The sequence below is a fragment of the Orcinus orca genome, chromosome 13 (genome assembly GCF_937001465.1).
Source record: "Orcinus orca chromosome 13, mOrcOrc1.1, whole genome shotgun sequence".
Classification (NCBI taxonomy): Eukaryota; Metazoa; Chordata; class Mammalia; order Artiodactyla; family Delphinidae; genus Orcinus; species Orcinus orca.
This window is the reverse complement of record NC_064571.1, coordinates 87,644,523-87,656,880: the sequence shown is the minus strand read 5'-3', so window position 1 is coordinate 87,656,880 and position 12,358 is coordinate 87,644,523. Positions and strand designations below refer to the sequence as shown.

Sequence of the window (12,358 nt, the reverse complement as noted above, 5' to 3'; positions counted from 1 at the left end):
GGAACACTGACAGCATTCACTATAATGAATGCTCTGAAACCAATAAGCTATCCTTGCTACTCCTGAGAACACTTAACTAAGATCTCAAGTGTAACATTCCGCCAAAGCTTCAAAAGTGAGCAAACATCCTGTGTTCATTAACTTTATACTATTTGCCAGTCGCTGTGCTTTACACCGTGAAAAATACATGGAAAGACAAGGCATGGATCAAGTTGTATTCAAAGGTGAAAAGTTAAAATTGTGGTAGAGACATTCTTTTTTTTTTTTTTTTTATGAGACATTTACTGTGAACCACACACCAGCTCTAAGCATTGAGATTACCAGGGTGGTGCCATTTGGTCCTTGCTCTCAGAAATTGATAGTGTTGGATGAGGGCATCTGATTGACATGTGAACAAGTCAGCATGATAAGATCTTTCAAGGCACACACGGGGCCCATTCTAATCAAAGAAGAGGATCCAAGTCTTCAGATGCATTTTGGTGTTAGACTAAACTTCTAAGAATAAATACAATGAAGAGGAGAAGGGAATTCTAGCCTAGGCAATGTATCAGCCAAAATATAAAGGCTTCTGTTCATTCTTCCACAAACCTTATTGAGTAAGATTCTGGGGAAAAAATGGTGAATAAAGGAGAAAAAATGTTTACCCTCATGGAACTTACATTCTAGTGATGGGAAGCAGACATGCGTGCAAAGAAACTTCAAAATATGAAATTCAGAAACAGAAATGTTTTCAAGGAGGGAGGCATGAAATAACACCATACATTCACATATCTGCAAGTAGCTTAATGTGGCTATGAAGCTGGAGAGATAGGATTGTGAGAGAGTACATTATGAATCATGGCAAGGAGCTTTATGAAGTTCTCCTGTGAGTGATGTGGAACTGACAGAGAGTTTTAAATACAAGAGTGAGGTGGCCATGTTTATATTTTAGAAACATTATTCTTGACCTTAATTGCTCTGGGCTTATTTTAATATGTGGTTGCCCAGTTAGTCTCATTGGCTTCTTGCATCTCTGTTATTTTAAGAGTCTCAGTCATCTAATTCAAGGGAGCTTAGCCAGAAGAATCTCTCTGTTAGTCATCTGAAACCGGGGAGATCGCTCCTCTCCCAGCGGAGATTTGGTGAAGTCTGAAGACAGTTTTGATTGTCAGGGTCTGGAGATTGTTACTGGTACCTAGTGGGTGGAGGCCAGGGATGCTGTTACACACATTCCACAGTGCCCAGGTCAGCCCAGACAACCAAGAATTACCTGATCCAAAATGTCAGTAGTGCCCAAGTTGAGAACACCTGTTATAGATTGATTAAAGAGGGATTAAAATAATTTTATCAAGACAAGAGAGTGTCTGGTACCTGGAAAGGAGTCGAGGAGGTTTGGGGCAATCTCTGAGGGAAATTCATGAGCATTGTTGGATGGCAACAGTTGTTAGTTACAGAATTGCTAAACCAAGGGTGCCAAAATTTGAGGTGTGTTTAAGCACTTTATTACTAAAAACAAAATACTAGGTTTGCAGATTAAATACTCTCTTTTATAATATTCTCATTGATTTGGATTCAGCTATGTTGTTCTTTAGTGGGAAGGAAGGAGTGGAGTTAACTTTAATGGGACAGTCATTGGGCATCAGAGTGTAGCAACCATGTGGTATCATTTATTCTGTGACAACCATTGTTTTATGACATTAAATCACAGTCTGATTTCCCATCCCAATTAGAAAGGTGTTTCTTCTCTATTATTCAAAATCAAATTTAACCAACAAATATTGAGTAATTACATGCACGATCTCTGGGATTATAAGTATGAATAAAACATTGAAATTCGAATCTATAAGGGAGACAGACATCTCTAAATCCCTGAGTAACTGAGATAAGAGCTATTATAGATGTATGAAGGATATGGTAATTGGAGTGCTTTATGGGAGAGAGATTGCATGGAGATGAGAAGATTTTATGGAAGAAGGGAGAACAGAGTTGAAATATGAAACATATTTAGACTTCAAACAGGGTAGAAGCGGGGAAGAAAATATTCTAGGTGAAGGAAACACCCTAATCAGAGGCTTGAGGATGAAGGTATATAATCTTAATGCAGACTGAATTATCTGAGTTATCTAGGAGATAAACCTGGAAGAATCCACACGTGTCGGAATATGCATAGGCGTCCGGCTCTTTCTTTAGTTTTAAAATTTATTCCTGTTAAATATCACAACTTTGTTAATGCTGTCATCATGGTATTCTATAGCTTTCTACGTTCTTTGTAACTTGCAAAACATTTGAGTTTCATTAGCTCATTGAACTTTACCACAAATGAATCAAATTTAGTGAAAGGTTACCATTTCTTCCAGTGGCAGCAAGAGTGGAGTACAAACTCAGAAACACAGAAGGGACTCACAAGACATTAATCATCATGTTTCTTGGCACTAGTGCTTATCACACCAAGAAGTATTGGCAAAAGCCCAGGAGACAATGAATATGCAACATTTAACTTCTTTCGTTCAAATTACATGTAATCCTTTAGATGTGTCATCTGACACTCAGTATAGCAGACATCCCAGAAATCATGACTCTCTCTCTCTTTCTCTCTCTCTTTCTCTCTCTCTGCAGTCCCCAAATTTGAAGTCAAGTGGATCTGTTTACAGTTCTGTAAAAGTGTTCATATCTGATATCCTGGATATATTCAAAAATTCCAAAATAGTTTTTTATTTAAACAGTGCAGCTCTTTTCCTGTCCTGGATAATTTTCTTGCTGTTTTATGACTTTGGCTTTCTTATTTGTGTTTTCTGGATTTGGTTGAAATTTGATGTTAATTGTTTTAAATGAATAATCTTAATGGGATATAGAATTTCTCTTCATTAATTACTAAACTACTAACTTTGTATTTGGATAATCATTGATACTAACAGCAATTAGAAGTTGAAAAGGCTAAATAAATCCTTTGAGAAGTCCACACCTGAGCCACAGTAATTCAAATTCAGGGGATCTCCATGATTATATTTTGAAATAAACATAGAATATGTTACTTTTTGGTCATGACATGTCATAAAAAACCAATGAGAACATCACAGGGGGAGAAAATAACAAGAAACATTTAGTATAAAAATAAACCAGGGGGGCTTCCCTGGTGGCACAGTGGTTGGGGGTCCGCCTGCCGATGCAGGGGACGCGGGTTCGTGCCCCGGTCCGGGAAGATCCCACATGCCGTGGAGCGGCTGGGCCCGTGAGCCATAGCCGCTAAGCCTGCGGGTCCGGAGCCTGTGCTCCGCAATGGGAGAGGCCACAACAGTGAGAGGCCCGCGTACTGCAAAAAAAAAAAATAAAAAAAAAATAAACCAGGAGGGCAAAAGATGTTTCATATTTCAAAACTTTCTTATTAAAGGAACTCTTTGTCTAAAAATAATATTTGTAGAGTGTTTTAGAGTTTAAAAAGGACATTCATTTCCTTTTATCATGTGGTTCTTTCAATGTCCTCTGAGCCATCATCAGTCTTATTTTTCTGCTGGAGAAACTTGGGATCATAGAAGTTAAATAATTTATTTTGTTGAATTACATTTTTCCTTAACATCTTTGAAACAAGGATTCATCTTGCAATTAATGCATTAGCAATCATTTCTTAGTGTACTGGCAGTATTTTCTTTCATATCAGTGCTACATATATCAATACATCTTATAATTAATGACATCTTCAAGTCAATAAAATATGGTGAATTCTCAAGTTCATGTGGCTTTAAAATCAACTCTGACTCCAAATTATATACTCTTTCTATGAAACGGTTATCTCACTCATGGTCATCTGTGAAAAATAAATCAACCAACAGAAAAAGGTTTGAACATTGTAGATTTTAAGCTGCAATTATAATGCCTATATTCAAAATATACAAATATTATGTGCTTCACTTGTTTTTTAATAATAAAATATATTGATGCATTCCTATCAATTTTCTTTATCTATATATTTTTAATTCAGTTTAATTACATAAACACTTACCAAGAGCATATTTTGTGCAGAACACATTGCTCTTCATTACAGGGTCTATGTAGCTGCTTAAAATTCAAATTATGCCCTGATAGGTCATAATTTTTCCTACTATGTATGAGATTTGTGTTCAGAACTGTTGCACACTTTACCTCATTTAATCTTCTTTTTGTAGATGAGTAGACTGAGGCTTATAAAATTATGCTTCTCCCATGATATCAGAAGTAAAAATTGTTGAACTGAACTTAAAACCAAATCGTCTAGCTCTCCAAACCTATTTTCTTCCATTATTTCATGTAAATAGGTAGCTCTTATATAAGGTATGAAAAGAGATGATGCACAATTACTTTGGTGTTTTGTAAGGAGTGAGTTTTGTATTCTATTGAGAAAGCTAGTATAAATAATCTCTCCTCTAATCAAACAGGCATTCCTTTATTTTGTGAGAATGCAAGCCTCCTGCTGGGGATGTTTCTCATGAGGTCTTCTCATCTCACAAATGGAGTTTGAAATCAATAAAATGTTCAGAGTGTTGATAAAGGCGAAGAGAGAAGATCCAGCAATTTTATTTGTTAATAATAACACTAGATAACTAGAAACTTTAAATTTGCTTGTGTGTTCTCTTCATTTCATAAAAATACTTCTATCCAAAGAGAAGGAAAAAAGAGATATTTCTTCAGCTCTAACCTGAGCTGGGCACCATATATTTTGCATCACCTTTAATTCCCACGATGACAGTGCTAGTTATTATAACCCTTATTTTGTAAGTGTAAATATCCACAGATATGTTGCAATGTTAAATATCTTGCCCAGCGTCACATAACTGTGTTTCATTCCAGAACACATGACCTTTTGCCTACATCATATTGACAGGAAGGATTATTTCTGGGGTTGGGGAGCCCACTGTATACATATATTGACCAATAAATGAACAATTGGAGTCTAAAGACTGCCATCCTACTGCCTGGGTTACTGACACAGTTACACCATTGGAGCCTCTGTCTGAGTTCTGATAGAGTGGAACTAAATGGATTTGTATTAATACCAATCATACATTTAATTGATCATTCTTAATCTTAGAACCTGTTTACCACTCTCATTTGGCTTCATAATACTCCATTGTTAATTACCATGGTTGTTGCAATTGGTCTTACATCATATAATACTGTTTTTCAGATGAGAGAGAGGAAACATGTAGAATCGACATGAACTATTCAAGGTTACACGGATATTAAGGGATACATTGAACATGTTTAGATCTCAAATTTTGAGCTCTTTCTCAACATCACTTTGAATGTCAAAATTTGAAATGTATTTTTGGGGGGCCCAGGCACGGACAGGTGATGGACTTACTTCCTTGGTATATGTAAAAGGTTGAAGATAATTCAGTCAGAAATGTTGGCATTTTGAAAGCAAAAGAGTGATGGCTACATCTATGTTTTCTATACAGAGTGTACAAGCCAAGACCTGGGGGGTGATGTTGGAGAAAGAGTTAGTGTAAGTGAAACGGATGTTGGTAAAATTCTCAAAGATGGAGATGCTGTTGTCGAAGAGAAGGAGACTGTCTTGACATCACAAAGCTAGTCCTTCACAGAAGGAGTGAGGTACAGTGGTTGGCCATCTCTGTGCCCTTGGCCTCCCTGTAAACAAAGGAGGGACTGTGGGTCATTAAGAACTTAAGCACTAACCATTCTTGAGTCATGGCACCCCCATTTAATAGCTCTGTGACCTCAGATAGTTAACCTCTCTTCTCTGTGCTTCAGTTTCCTCTCTCAGTAAGTCATGGAGATCATACTTTCACCTGTCTCAGATTTGTCATGAGAACATATCAAGTACTTGGAACCGTCCCAGACGCAGACTCAAGCAGGAAGTGTTATGGACTATTATTCCACCTGCCATAGCCTCGAAGTTCCTATCTGTAGAATGGGAATCGATGTGACATTTTGACAAGGCCTTAGTAAGAATCACCTGAGAAATAATGTGTAAGATATCACAGGCCCTTGATAACGTCTCTTGCCTGTAAGATCTCTACAGATTTATACAAGTGATAAAAAAGAGAAAAGAGCCAGTGGGAGAATCCTCTCAATGAACAAGTACCAGATGCCTTTCACACATCAGGAACTGTTTTGTACAAGAGACATTAAGACAAATAAGACACGGATTGTGTTCCTCAGGGGCTTACAAGAGAGTAAGGAATGCAGATGTACAAAGAAACACTTTTCAAATGGTGGCATTATTTTTCTGGAGGCCTGAAGAGAAGAGAGGACATGTACTGGAAACCTGCGGGCTTCCATTTGCATGATGGACTCCTTTTAACACAAGGGGGGATTAGCATCCACTTACTGAGTTTTACACCAGGGTGATATGATGGAGAGGGGGCATTGCACTGGAGACAGGGTGGCCTCGCCTTACCTTTGGCTTCTGTGTAACTCGGGGATGTTGCTCATTTCTTTACATTTCAAACTACTCATCTATCTATGGCTGAGTGCTCACTGGCTGCAACCACCTCCAGCGCTGCAGGCATTCAGAAAACAGAGGGAGGGCTTTGGGGAGTTGGCTATTTTGCTGGCGAGAACAGACTTACACACGAGAACCCATTCATGGACAGGATCAAGCAACACATCATCTGCTATTGGACAGCATGGGTCAGTGTCACTTTCCGGAGGAGGATAGAGTCAGGAGTCCAAGTCTGTAACAGAATTATTCCAGGTTTCCAGGAAGGTGGTTCTAAGGAATTCTGCACTAGGGACTAACCTGAACCTTGAGCTTCTGATTCAAAGATTAAAAATAATCTCCCCTCCTCTCAACAATTAATAGATTTGATCTATCCCACCAGCCAGGGTTTTGACACTTCTTAAAGTAAATTCGAATTATAGGAGTAGGAATTTTTAAACATGAATTTTTAAATTCTCTTAGTAGCCTGAGCATTCTTTAAAGACAGAGTAGGTTCTGATTATATCTGTTGCTCCAGCACATAGTAAGTTAATGCAAACTCATGGCATGTGCTTCTTAATGGTTGTAACAAATGTATGAAATACAGCAGAAATGGAGTGATCCGTGAGGGCAAGGCAAGCTCCGGAATGTCCCTCAGCAGGAGTTCTAATTGACAGGTATAAAATCTGATGGCCAAAGCCATGAATAAATGACTCTGGGTTTCAGCCAAGTGACCCATACCCAACTAGGTGAACAGGGTGATGCCCATGCCAGGGACCCCAGGAGGGAGGTGAGCTCCCAGCCTAGCCTTCCTCCACCCGCCCTGTTTACAGGTTTTCCTCTGGATTTAGCTCCACTCTGCTTGACCCTGGAAATGAAGATGCCTTCTCTGTCATCATTGTGGGTCATCTGTATCCCTCTAAGTGAGTCGGAGAGGGGGAAGCAGACACTAGCAGGAAGCAGGTGGCAGAAAGGAGAAGCAGGGCTACGGGCGGGAAGTGAGAATGGATCCTACGCCCTGGATTCCTCCCCATCCCTCCAGGACCACTCCCTCTCCACTTCTCCTCCTCTGCCGGCAAGACTCCTGTACCCTCTGGACTCCAGGAGGGCTTCCCTCGCTGGAGCGTGAAGGAAGAGAAGGGGGTCTTGGCTCTATCCTTGCAGGGTCGCCATTCCCAAGTGAAGGTAGCCATAGATGCTTTCTTTTCTCCTTGCTGCATGTAACCCCATCATCTTTGTCTCCTGGCAGCTCTGGTACCTCTTCCTTCCCCTCACCCTGGTCCTTAGAGGAGGGGCTGAGTAATAGCTCAGCTGATAGCAGCCTCCAAAGTCCTATACCCCACCCAAAGACCTGTCATCGGTGCTTTTGTTAATAAAACTTCCTAAATTCTCCTATTTGTGGTATGTTTCCCTTTGGACCCCTAACTGATATGGATCCACAGATCAGAACTTAATTTCCCAGCACTACTTCCTCCTCCCCTTCTTCTCTATAAGCTCCAAGGTATTTTCTTTACGCTGTGACCTTAACAAGATATTTAGTCTGCATAAAGCTTCAGTTTCCTCTTCTCCAAAGTTCAATTAATAACTTGGTCTGTTCTAGGCATCAGACGAGATAATGCATGGAAGATGCAGTTATGGGGCCTGGAAAATAGTAGATATTGTATATATTTCAGCTTGAAGAAGGTGCAATCTTAAAGCACCTCATTCTTGCACTCTAGTAGTAAATGAAAATACCCATCCTTTTGTGCCCTGAGTGGGGTTTTGTAGCAAAACAGTAAAAGTCGAAGATCAGGGGAAGTTGGTTTTCTAAAAAAAAATTTTAAAACAAACCACTTAAGAATCACTCCATGTGAGTAATACGAGCCTCTCAAACATCACTCCCCCCTCCCCTTCTAACCCCACAGATCCTGGAAACAACAGATGAATAGTTCTGTTTGAAGTTTCCTCTCAACTGAACCATTCAGGGAGGTTTTATGGAGATCATATAGCTGTAGAAAGAACTTGATCAAATATGACAACAGGCCCACAGATAACATCATTGTCAGTTTACTGAATTGAGCTATCTGAAAAATATGGGATTTAATTAGAATATTTTCTGTTCTCTATATAAATGTGAGTAGAGAAGGGTGCATGTGAGCCGACCCAGAACAAAGAGGCCGTGCTCTGAGCAGAGCCGCCCGCCTCTCAGCCTTCTGAAGGCCAAGTAATTAGAAATTGTTAGGACGGTCACAGCTGAGGCAGAGAAGAAAAAGGCAGGAGAGTCTCAAAAATGTGAATTATCTTCTTACCTGAAAAGAACACAGAAATCCCACCTGTGTTTCTCTGAAAGGCAGGACTGTGCTGTAAGATTACCCCAAAACTATTCAGAATGAAGTGAAAGACAATTGTGGTTTTGAAAACATGAGGCCTAGTAGGCATCTGCGTGAGCAATGAAGTATAGAGGACGTTCGTTTGGAAAGAACACTATTTATAGGAAAGTCCTCTTCTCCTTTCTGCCTTCGGTCTTTGTGACTGGAGGGCAGAGGCTGGACTTGATGCACATTTCTAGTACTTAGCCCACAGCCAGTGATGTAGCAGGCGGCCTGTCGATTTTAACGAAAAATGAGTGAAAACTCTTCTCATTTGTTTTTTTAAATTTATTCTGAACTAGAGTCAGAATGGTTAATTTTCTTTATTTCTCCAAAAGTTTACTGCCGGGGTTGGTCCGTGGGGTAGGACCTGAATATTTTGATGTAATACTGAAATTAGGCTCTTAGAGCCTTCAATCAATAGCTATTCCATTTTTTTTTTTCTGGCGGATTTAAAATCCTTGTTCTTGCTAAGGAGATAAAATAATAGTATCTTGTGGTGGGTGGCAACAGGGAGTGTGAAAGCATTCAAAAGCGTGACTTTTTATGTGTAAACTTCCCCAGGACCCAAGGAGGCACCATCATCTTCTCATGCTTTGTCCCTTCATCTGCTTTTCGGATCTGTCTGGGACAAACTCTTAGGACACCAGTAGTTCTCATCCCCTTTCCATTCATAGCAGCATCTACCATGGAGGTGTGGGGTTTTCCTAGATGAGCATCTTTTTCCTAGATAAGCACATTTTGATGGCATAAACTGGCATTAGACCCGAGAAAGGCCATTCTATTCATTAATTAGCAAGAGGGCCTTTGGGTTTTAATTACAGGTCTGGTTTTCTTTATATTCCACACTATTTGGTAGGTATTTGGTCTTTCCCTTCTTGTTAAGCTAAGGGCTTTCTACCTCTCACATTCACCTAGCTGATCATCAGACACTTCTTCTTCTAAACAAATCAAAAAGCCATTATTCCTGAAAAGGTTCTTGAAAACAAGGCACTGGCATCCCTGTGGCAGGTATGCAAGTTACAGCGTCCTACCTGAGGGGGGAGAAGCAAATGGTTTGTGCAGGAGTGTCATGCTTTTTCATGCCCATCATCCTGCTTTTCTGACAGTTTTTGCTTCTACTTTGCAGTTGCTTTTCCAGACCTTGATGGGAAGAAGCCACCATGAGAGGAACGTGAAGCTGGGCACCAAGAGGCTGAAGAGCTGGAACCTTCTGTGCTGTTGGCGGCTATTGCTCCCAGTGTGTGGTTTAATGTACTCATGACAAAGGTGATTGTTCCACGGTTATCTGTAAACAATCCCTTTCTCTTACATGAAAAAATCCCAAGAACGGATTCCATTTCTTAAAGCATCAGTTAGATTTTTTGCAAAGGAAAGGGGTGTGGATGCTCTGAGCGAGTGAGGGTTGCAGGGGGCAGTGTGTTAGGTGTTCCATGGCACGTGGTGAGAGTCACAGCCGACTGCGGCCAGTGTGTCCACCCGGTGGGGAAACTGGGGACCACTGTGGGACACACACCCTACCGGCTACTGGATTCAAGCTTCAGCTTCCCTTTAAGATCACCTGTTCTCCTTCAGATTCCTATGCCCGCAGGGAATCACCTGTGTACTTAACTAAGGTTGTGTAGCTGTTATTTGTGAAAGGGTGTTTTTTTTTTTTTTTAATAGCTGCACTTTTCCACACTGGTACTAGAAACCACAAAACTAGATATTGAAAAGAGCAAACAAATAACTGAAGCTAATAAAACCCTTTCCAAAATAATTAAAGACACAGATGACATTCACCAGAGCTGCTGTATTTAGTTACTTATGTCTCTGAGTACAAACATCTCCACGTGGTAAGGCTTCCTCTTTTTCAAGACTCCTCAGTGATGCCAGGTGAGGCAGTGTACTTCTCAGGTCTAAACGTGTGGACACCAGTGGACCTGCTGCTCAGAGCTTCCACCAGGCAGGCATTCTTTGCTTCCACATCTAAGGTTGCAAACATCACACAGCAGAAGGTGGTCACCCACACTTCCATGAGTCAAGCCACATTGGAGAAAGGGAAGAGAAATGAGGATTTCAGAGGATTTCATGTGCACAGGGGAGAGATTCTACTGCCTTGTGAAGAGGAGTGTCATTCAGTGAAGTGGCTGGGGGTACACGGCTGAAGTCCCAGCTCCGTCGAGAAGCTTCTTGGGACTGTGGATATACTGTGTACTGTATCCAGCTCATGCTTTCTTTTATGTGAAATAAATAATGTTCTGAAACTCTCCAGAAGCATTTGGAAAAGCTTTCAAATCTACAGAAATGTTGCAAGAATAAAAAATGAATATAAAGAGCACCTACATACTCTTTACCTAGATTTATTTATTTTGAATACCACATTTGTGCTCTCTCTCTCTCTCTCTCTCTCTCTCTCTACATATATATACATACGTATATACACACACATATAAACATCTACACACATATGATTGTTTTCTGAGATTGTTTTCTTTGGTGTGTATTTCATACATATGTATGGTACAGTTATAAGCTGTAGTAAAATTAATATTGATATAACACTTTCATCTAACCTATCATTTTATTGCAGTTTTTGTCAACTGACCTAATTATTTATATATATATATATATATATATATATATATATATATATATATATATATATATATTTTTGGCAGTACAGCATCCAGTCTAGAATCTCATATTACATTTGCTTATTTTGTCTCTTTAATCTCTTTTAGTCTGGATCATTTTACAGTCTTTCCTTGTCTTTTATGACATGGACATTTTGGAGAATAGAGCACCTTTCCATTTTAGTGCTGCATTTCTGAGTTGGGTTTTGCCTGGTGTTGCTCCATGACTACATCCGGCTTATCTTCTGGCCACAACACAATATAGGTGATGCTGAGTCCTCCTCAGCGTACTCAGTCTGGAAGCCCACCATATCCACATCCGTGATCTCCAGGTCAAGGGATTTTCCAATTTCTCTGGCAGTGTAGTTTAGAATTTTATTTTGCAGCCAATAAACCATGCAAATAAATACTGCTCTGTTCTTCATCAGAATGTCCCCCTTGATTTAGAATCAATTGATAATTGTTTTCATGAATCAGTATTTACTGTGATGTTTGAGAAATGATGGATTTTCCAACTACTGCATTCTTTTCACACTTACTAGCTGACATTGAAAGTTCTACCAGAAGCAGTTGCCCGCTCTCAGCCCCCAGTTTCTTATGTATTATTGGCATGAACTCTAGACTCATGACTATTAGTGTTTAATTATTTTGATGCCCCCAAGCTGGCTCCAGCTTCTCTTTGACATCTTGCCTTTGTTTTGAGCACTTCACTACTTTCTGGTATAAAACGATATTCCAGGCTCAGAATGTACCTATTCTACACTTACCCTGTAATCACCATGACATGAAAATTTTTTGAAAGCATCAGCTCCATTGTTTTTCCTGGAACTCTGTTAGCAAAACAGTCTGCATTATGTGAGACTGAAGCTCTTTAGATATAAGACCATGTTTGTAGGGTTTGGCTCATTTCTAGCTTTAGGAAAATTCAATTATATAACGTTTTGATGACTATGTTTTTTTAAAAATCCATTAAGAACAGGATAAAGTGCTTTAAATTTCCA

At 39.7% G+C, this 12,358-nt stretch overlaps 1 long non-coding RNA gene across 1 annotated transcript in view; it reads left to right on the top strand.

The window, feature by feature from the left end:
- Window positions 1-11,057, top strand: part of LOC125960814 (uncharacterized) — a 76,941-nt gene extending 65,884 nt beyond the window's left edge. Inside the window, exon 3 of the long non-coding RNA XR_007470852.1 lies at window positions 9,872-11,057. This is a non-coding gene — a long non-coding RNA (uncharacterized LOC125960814). The remainder of the gene's footprint in view (window positions 1-9,871) is intronic.
- Window positions 11,058-12,358: the final 1,301 nt, after the last annotated feature.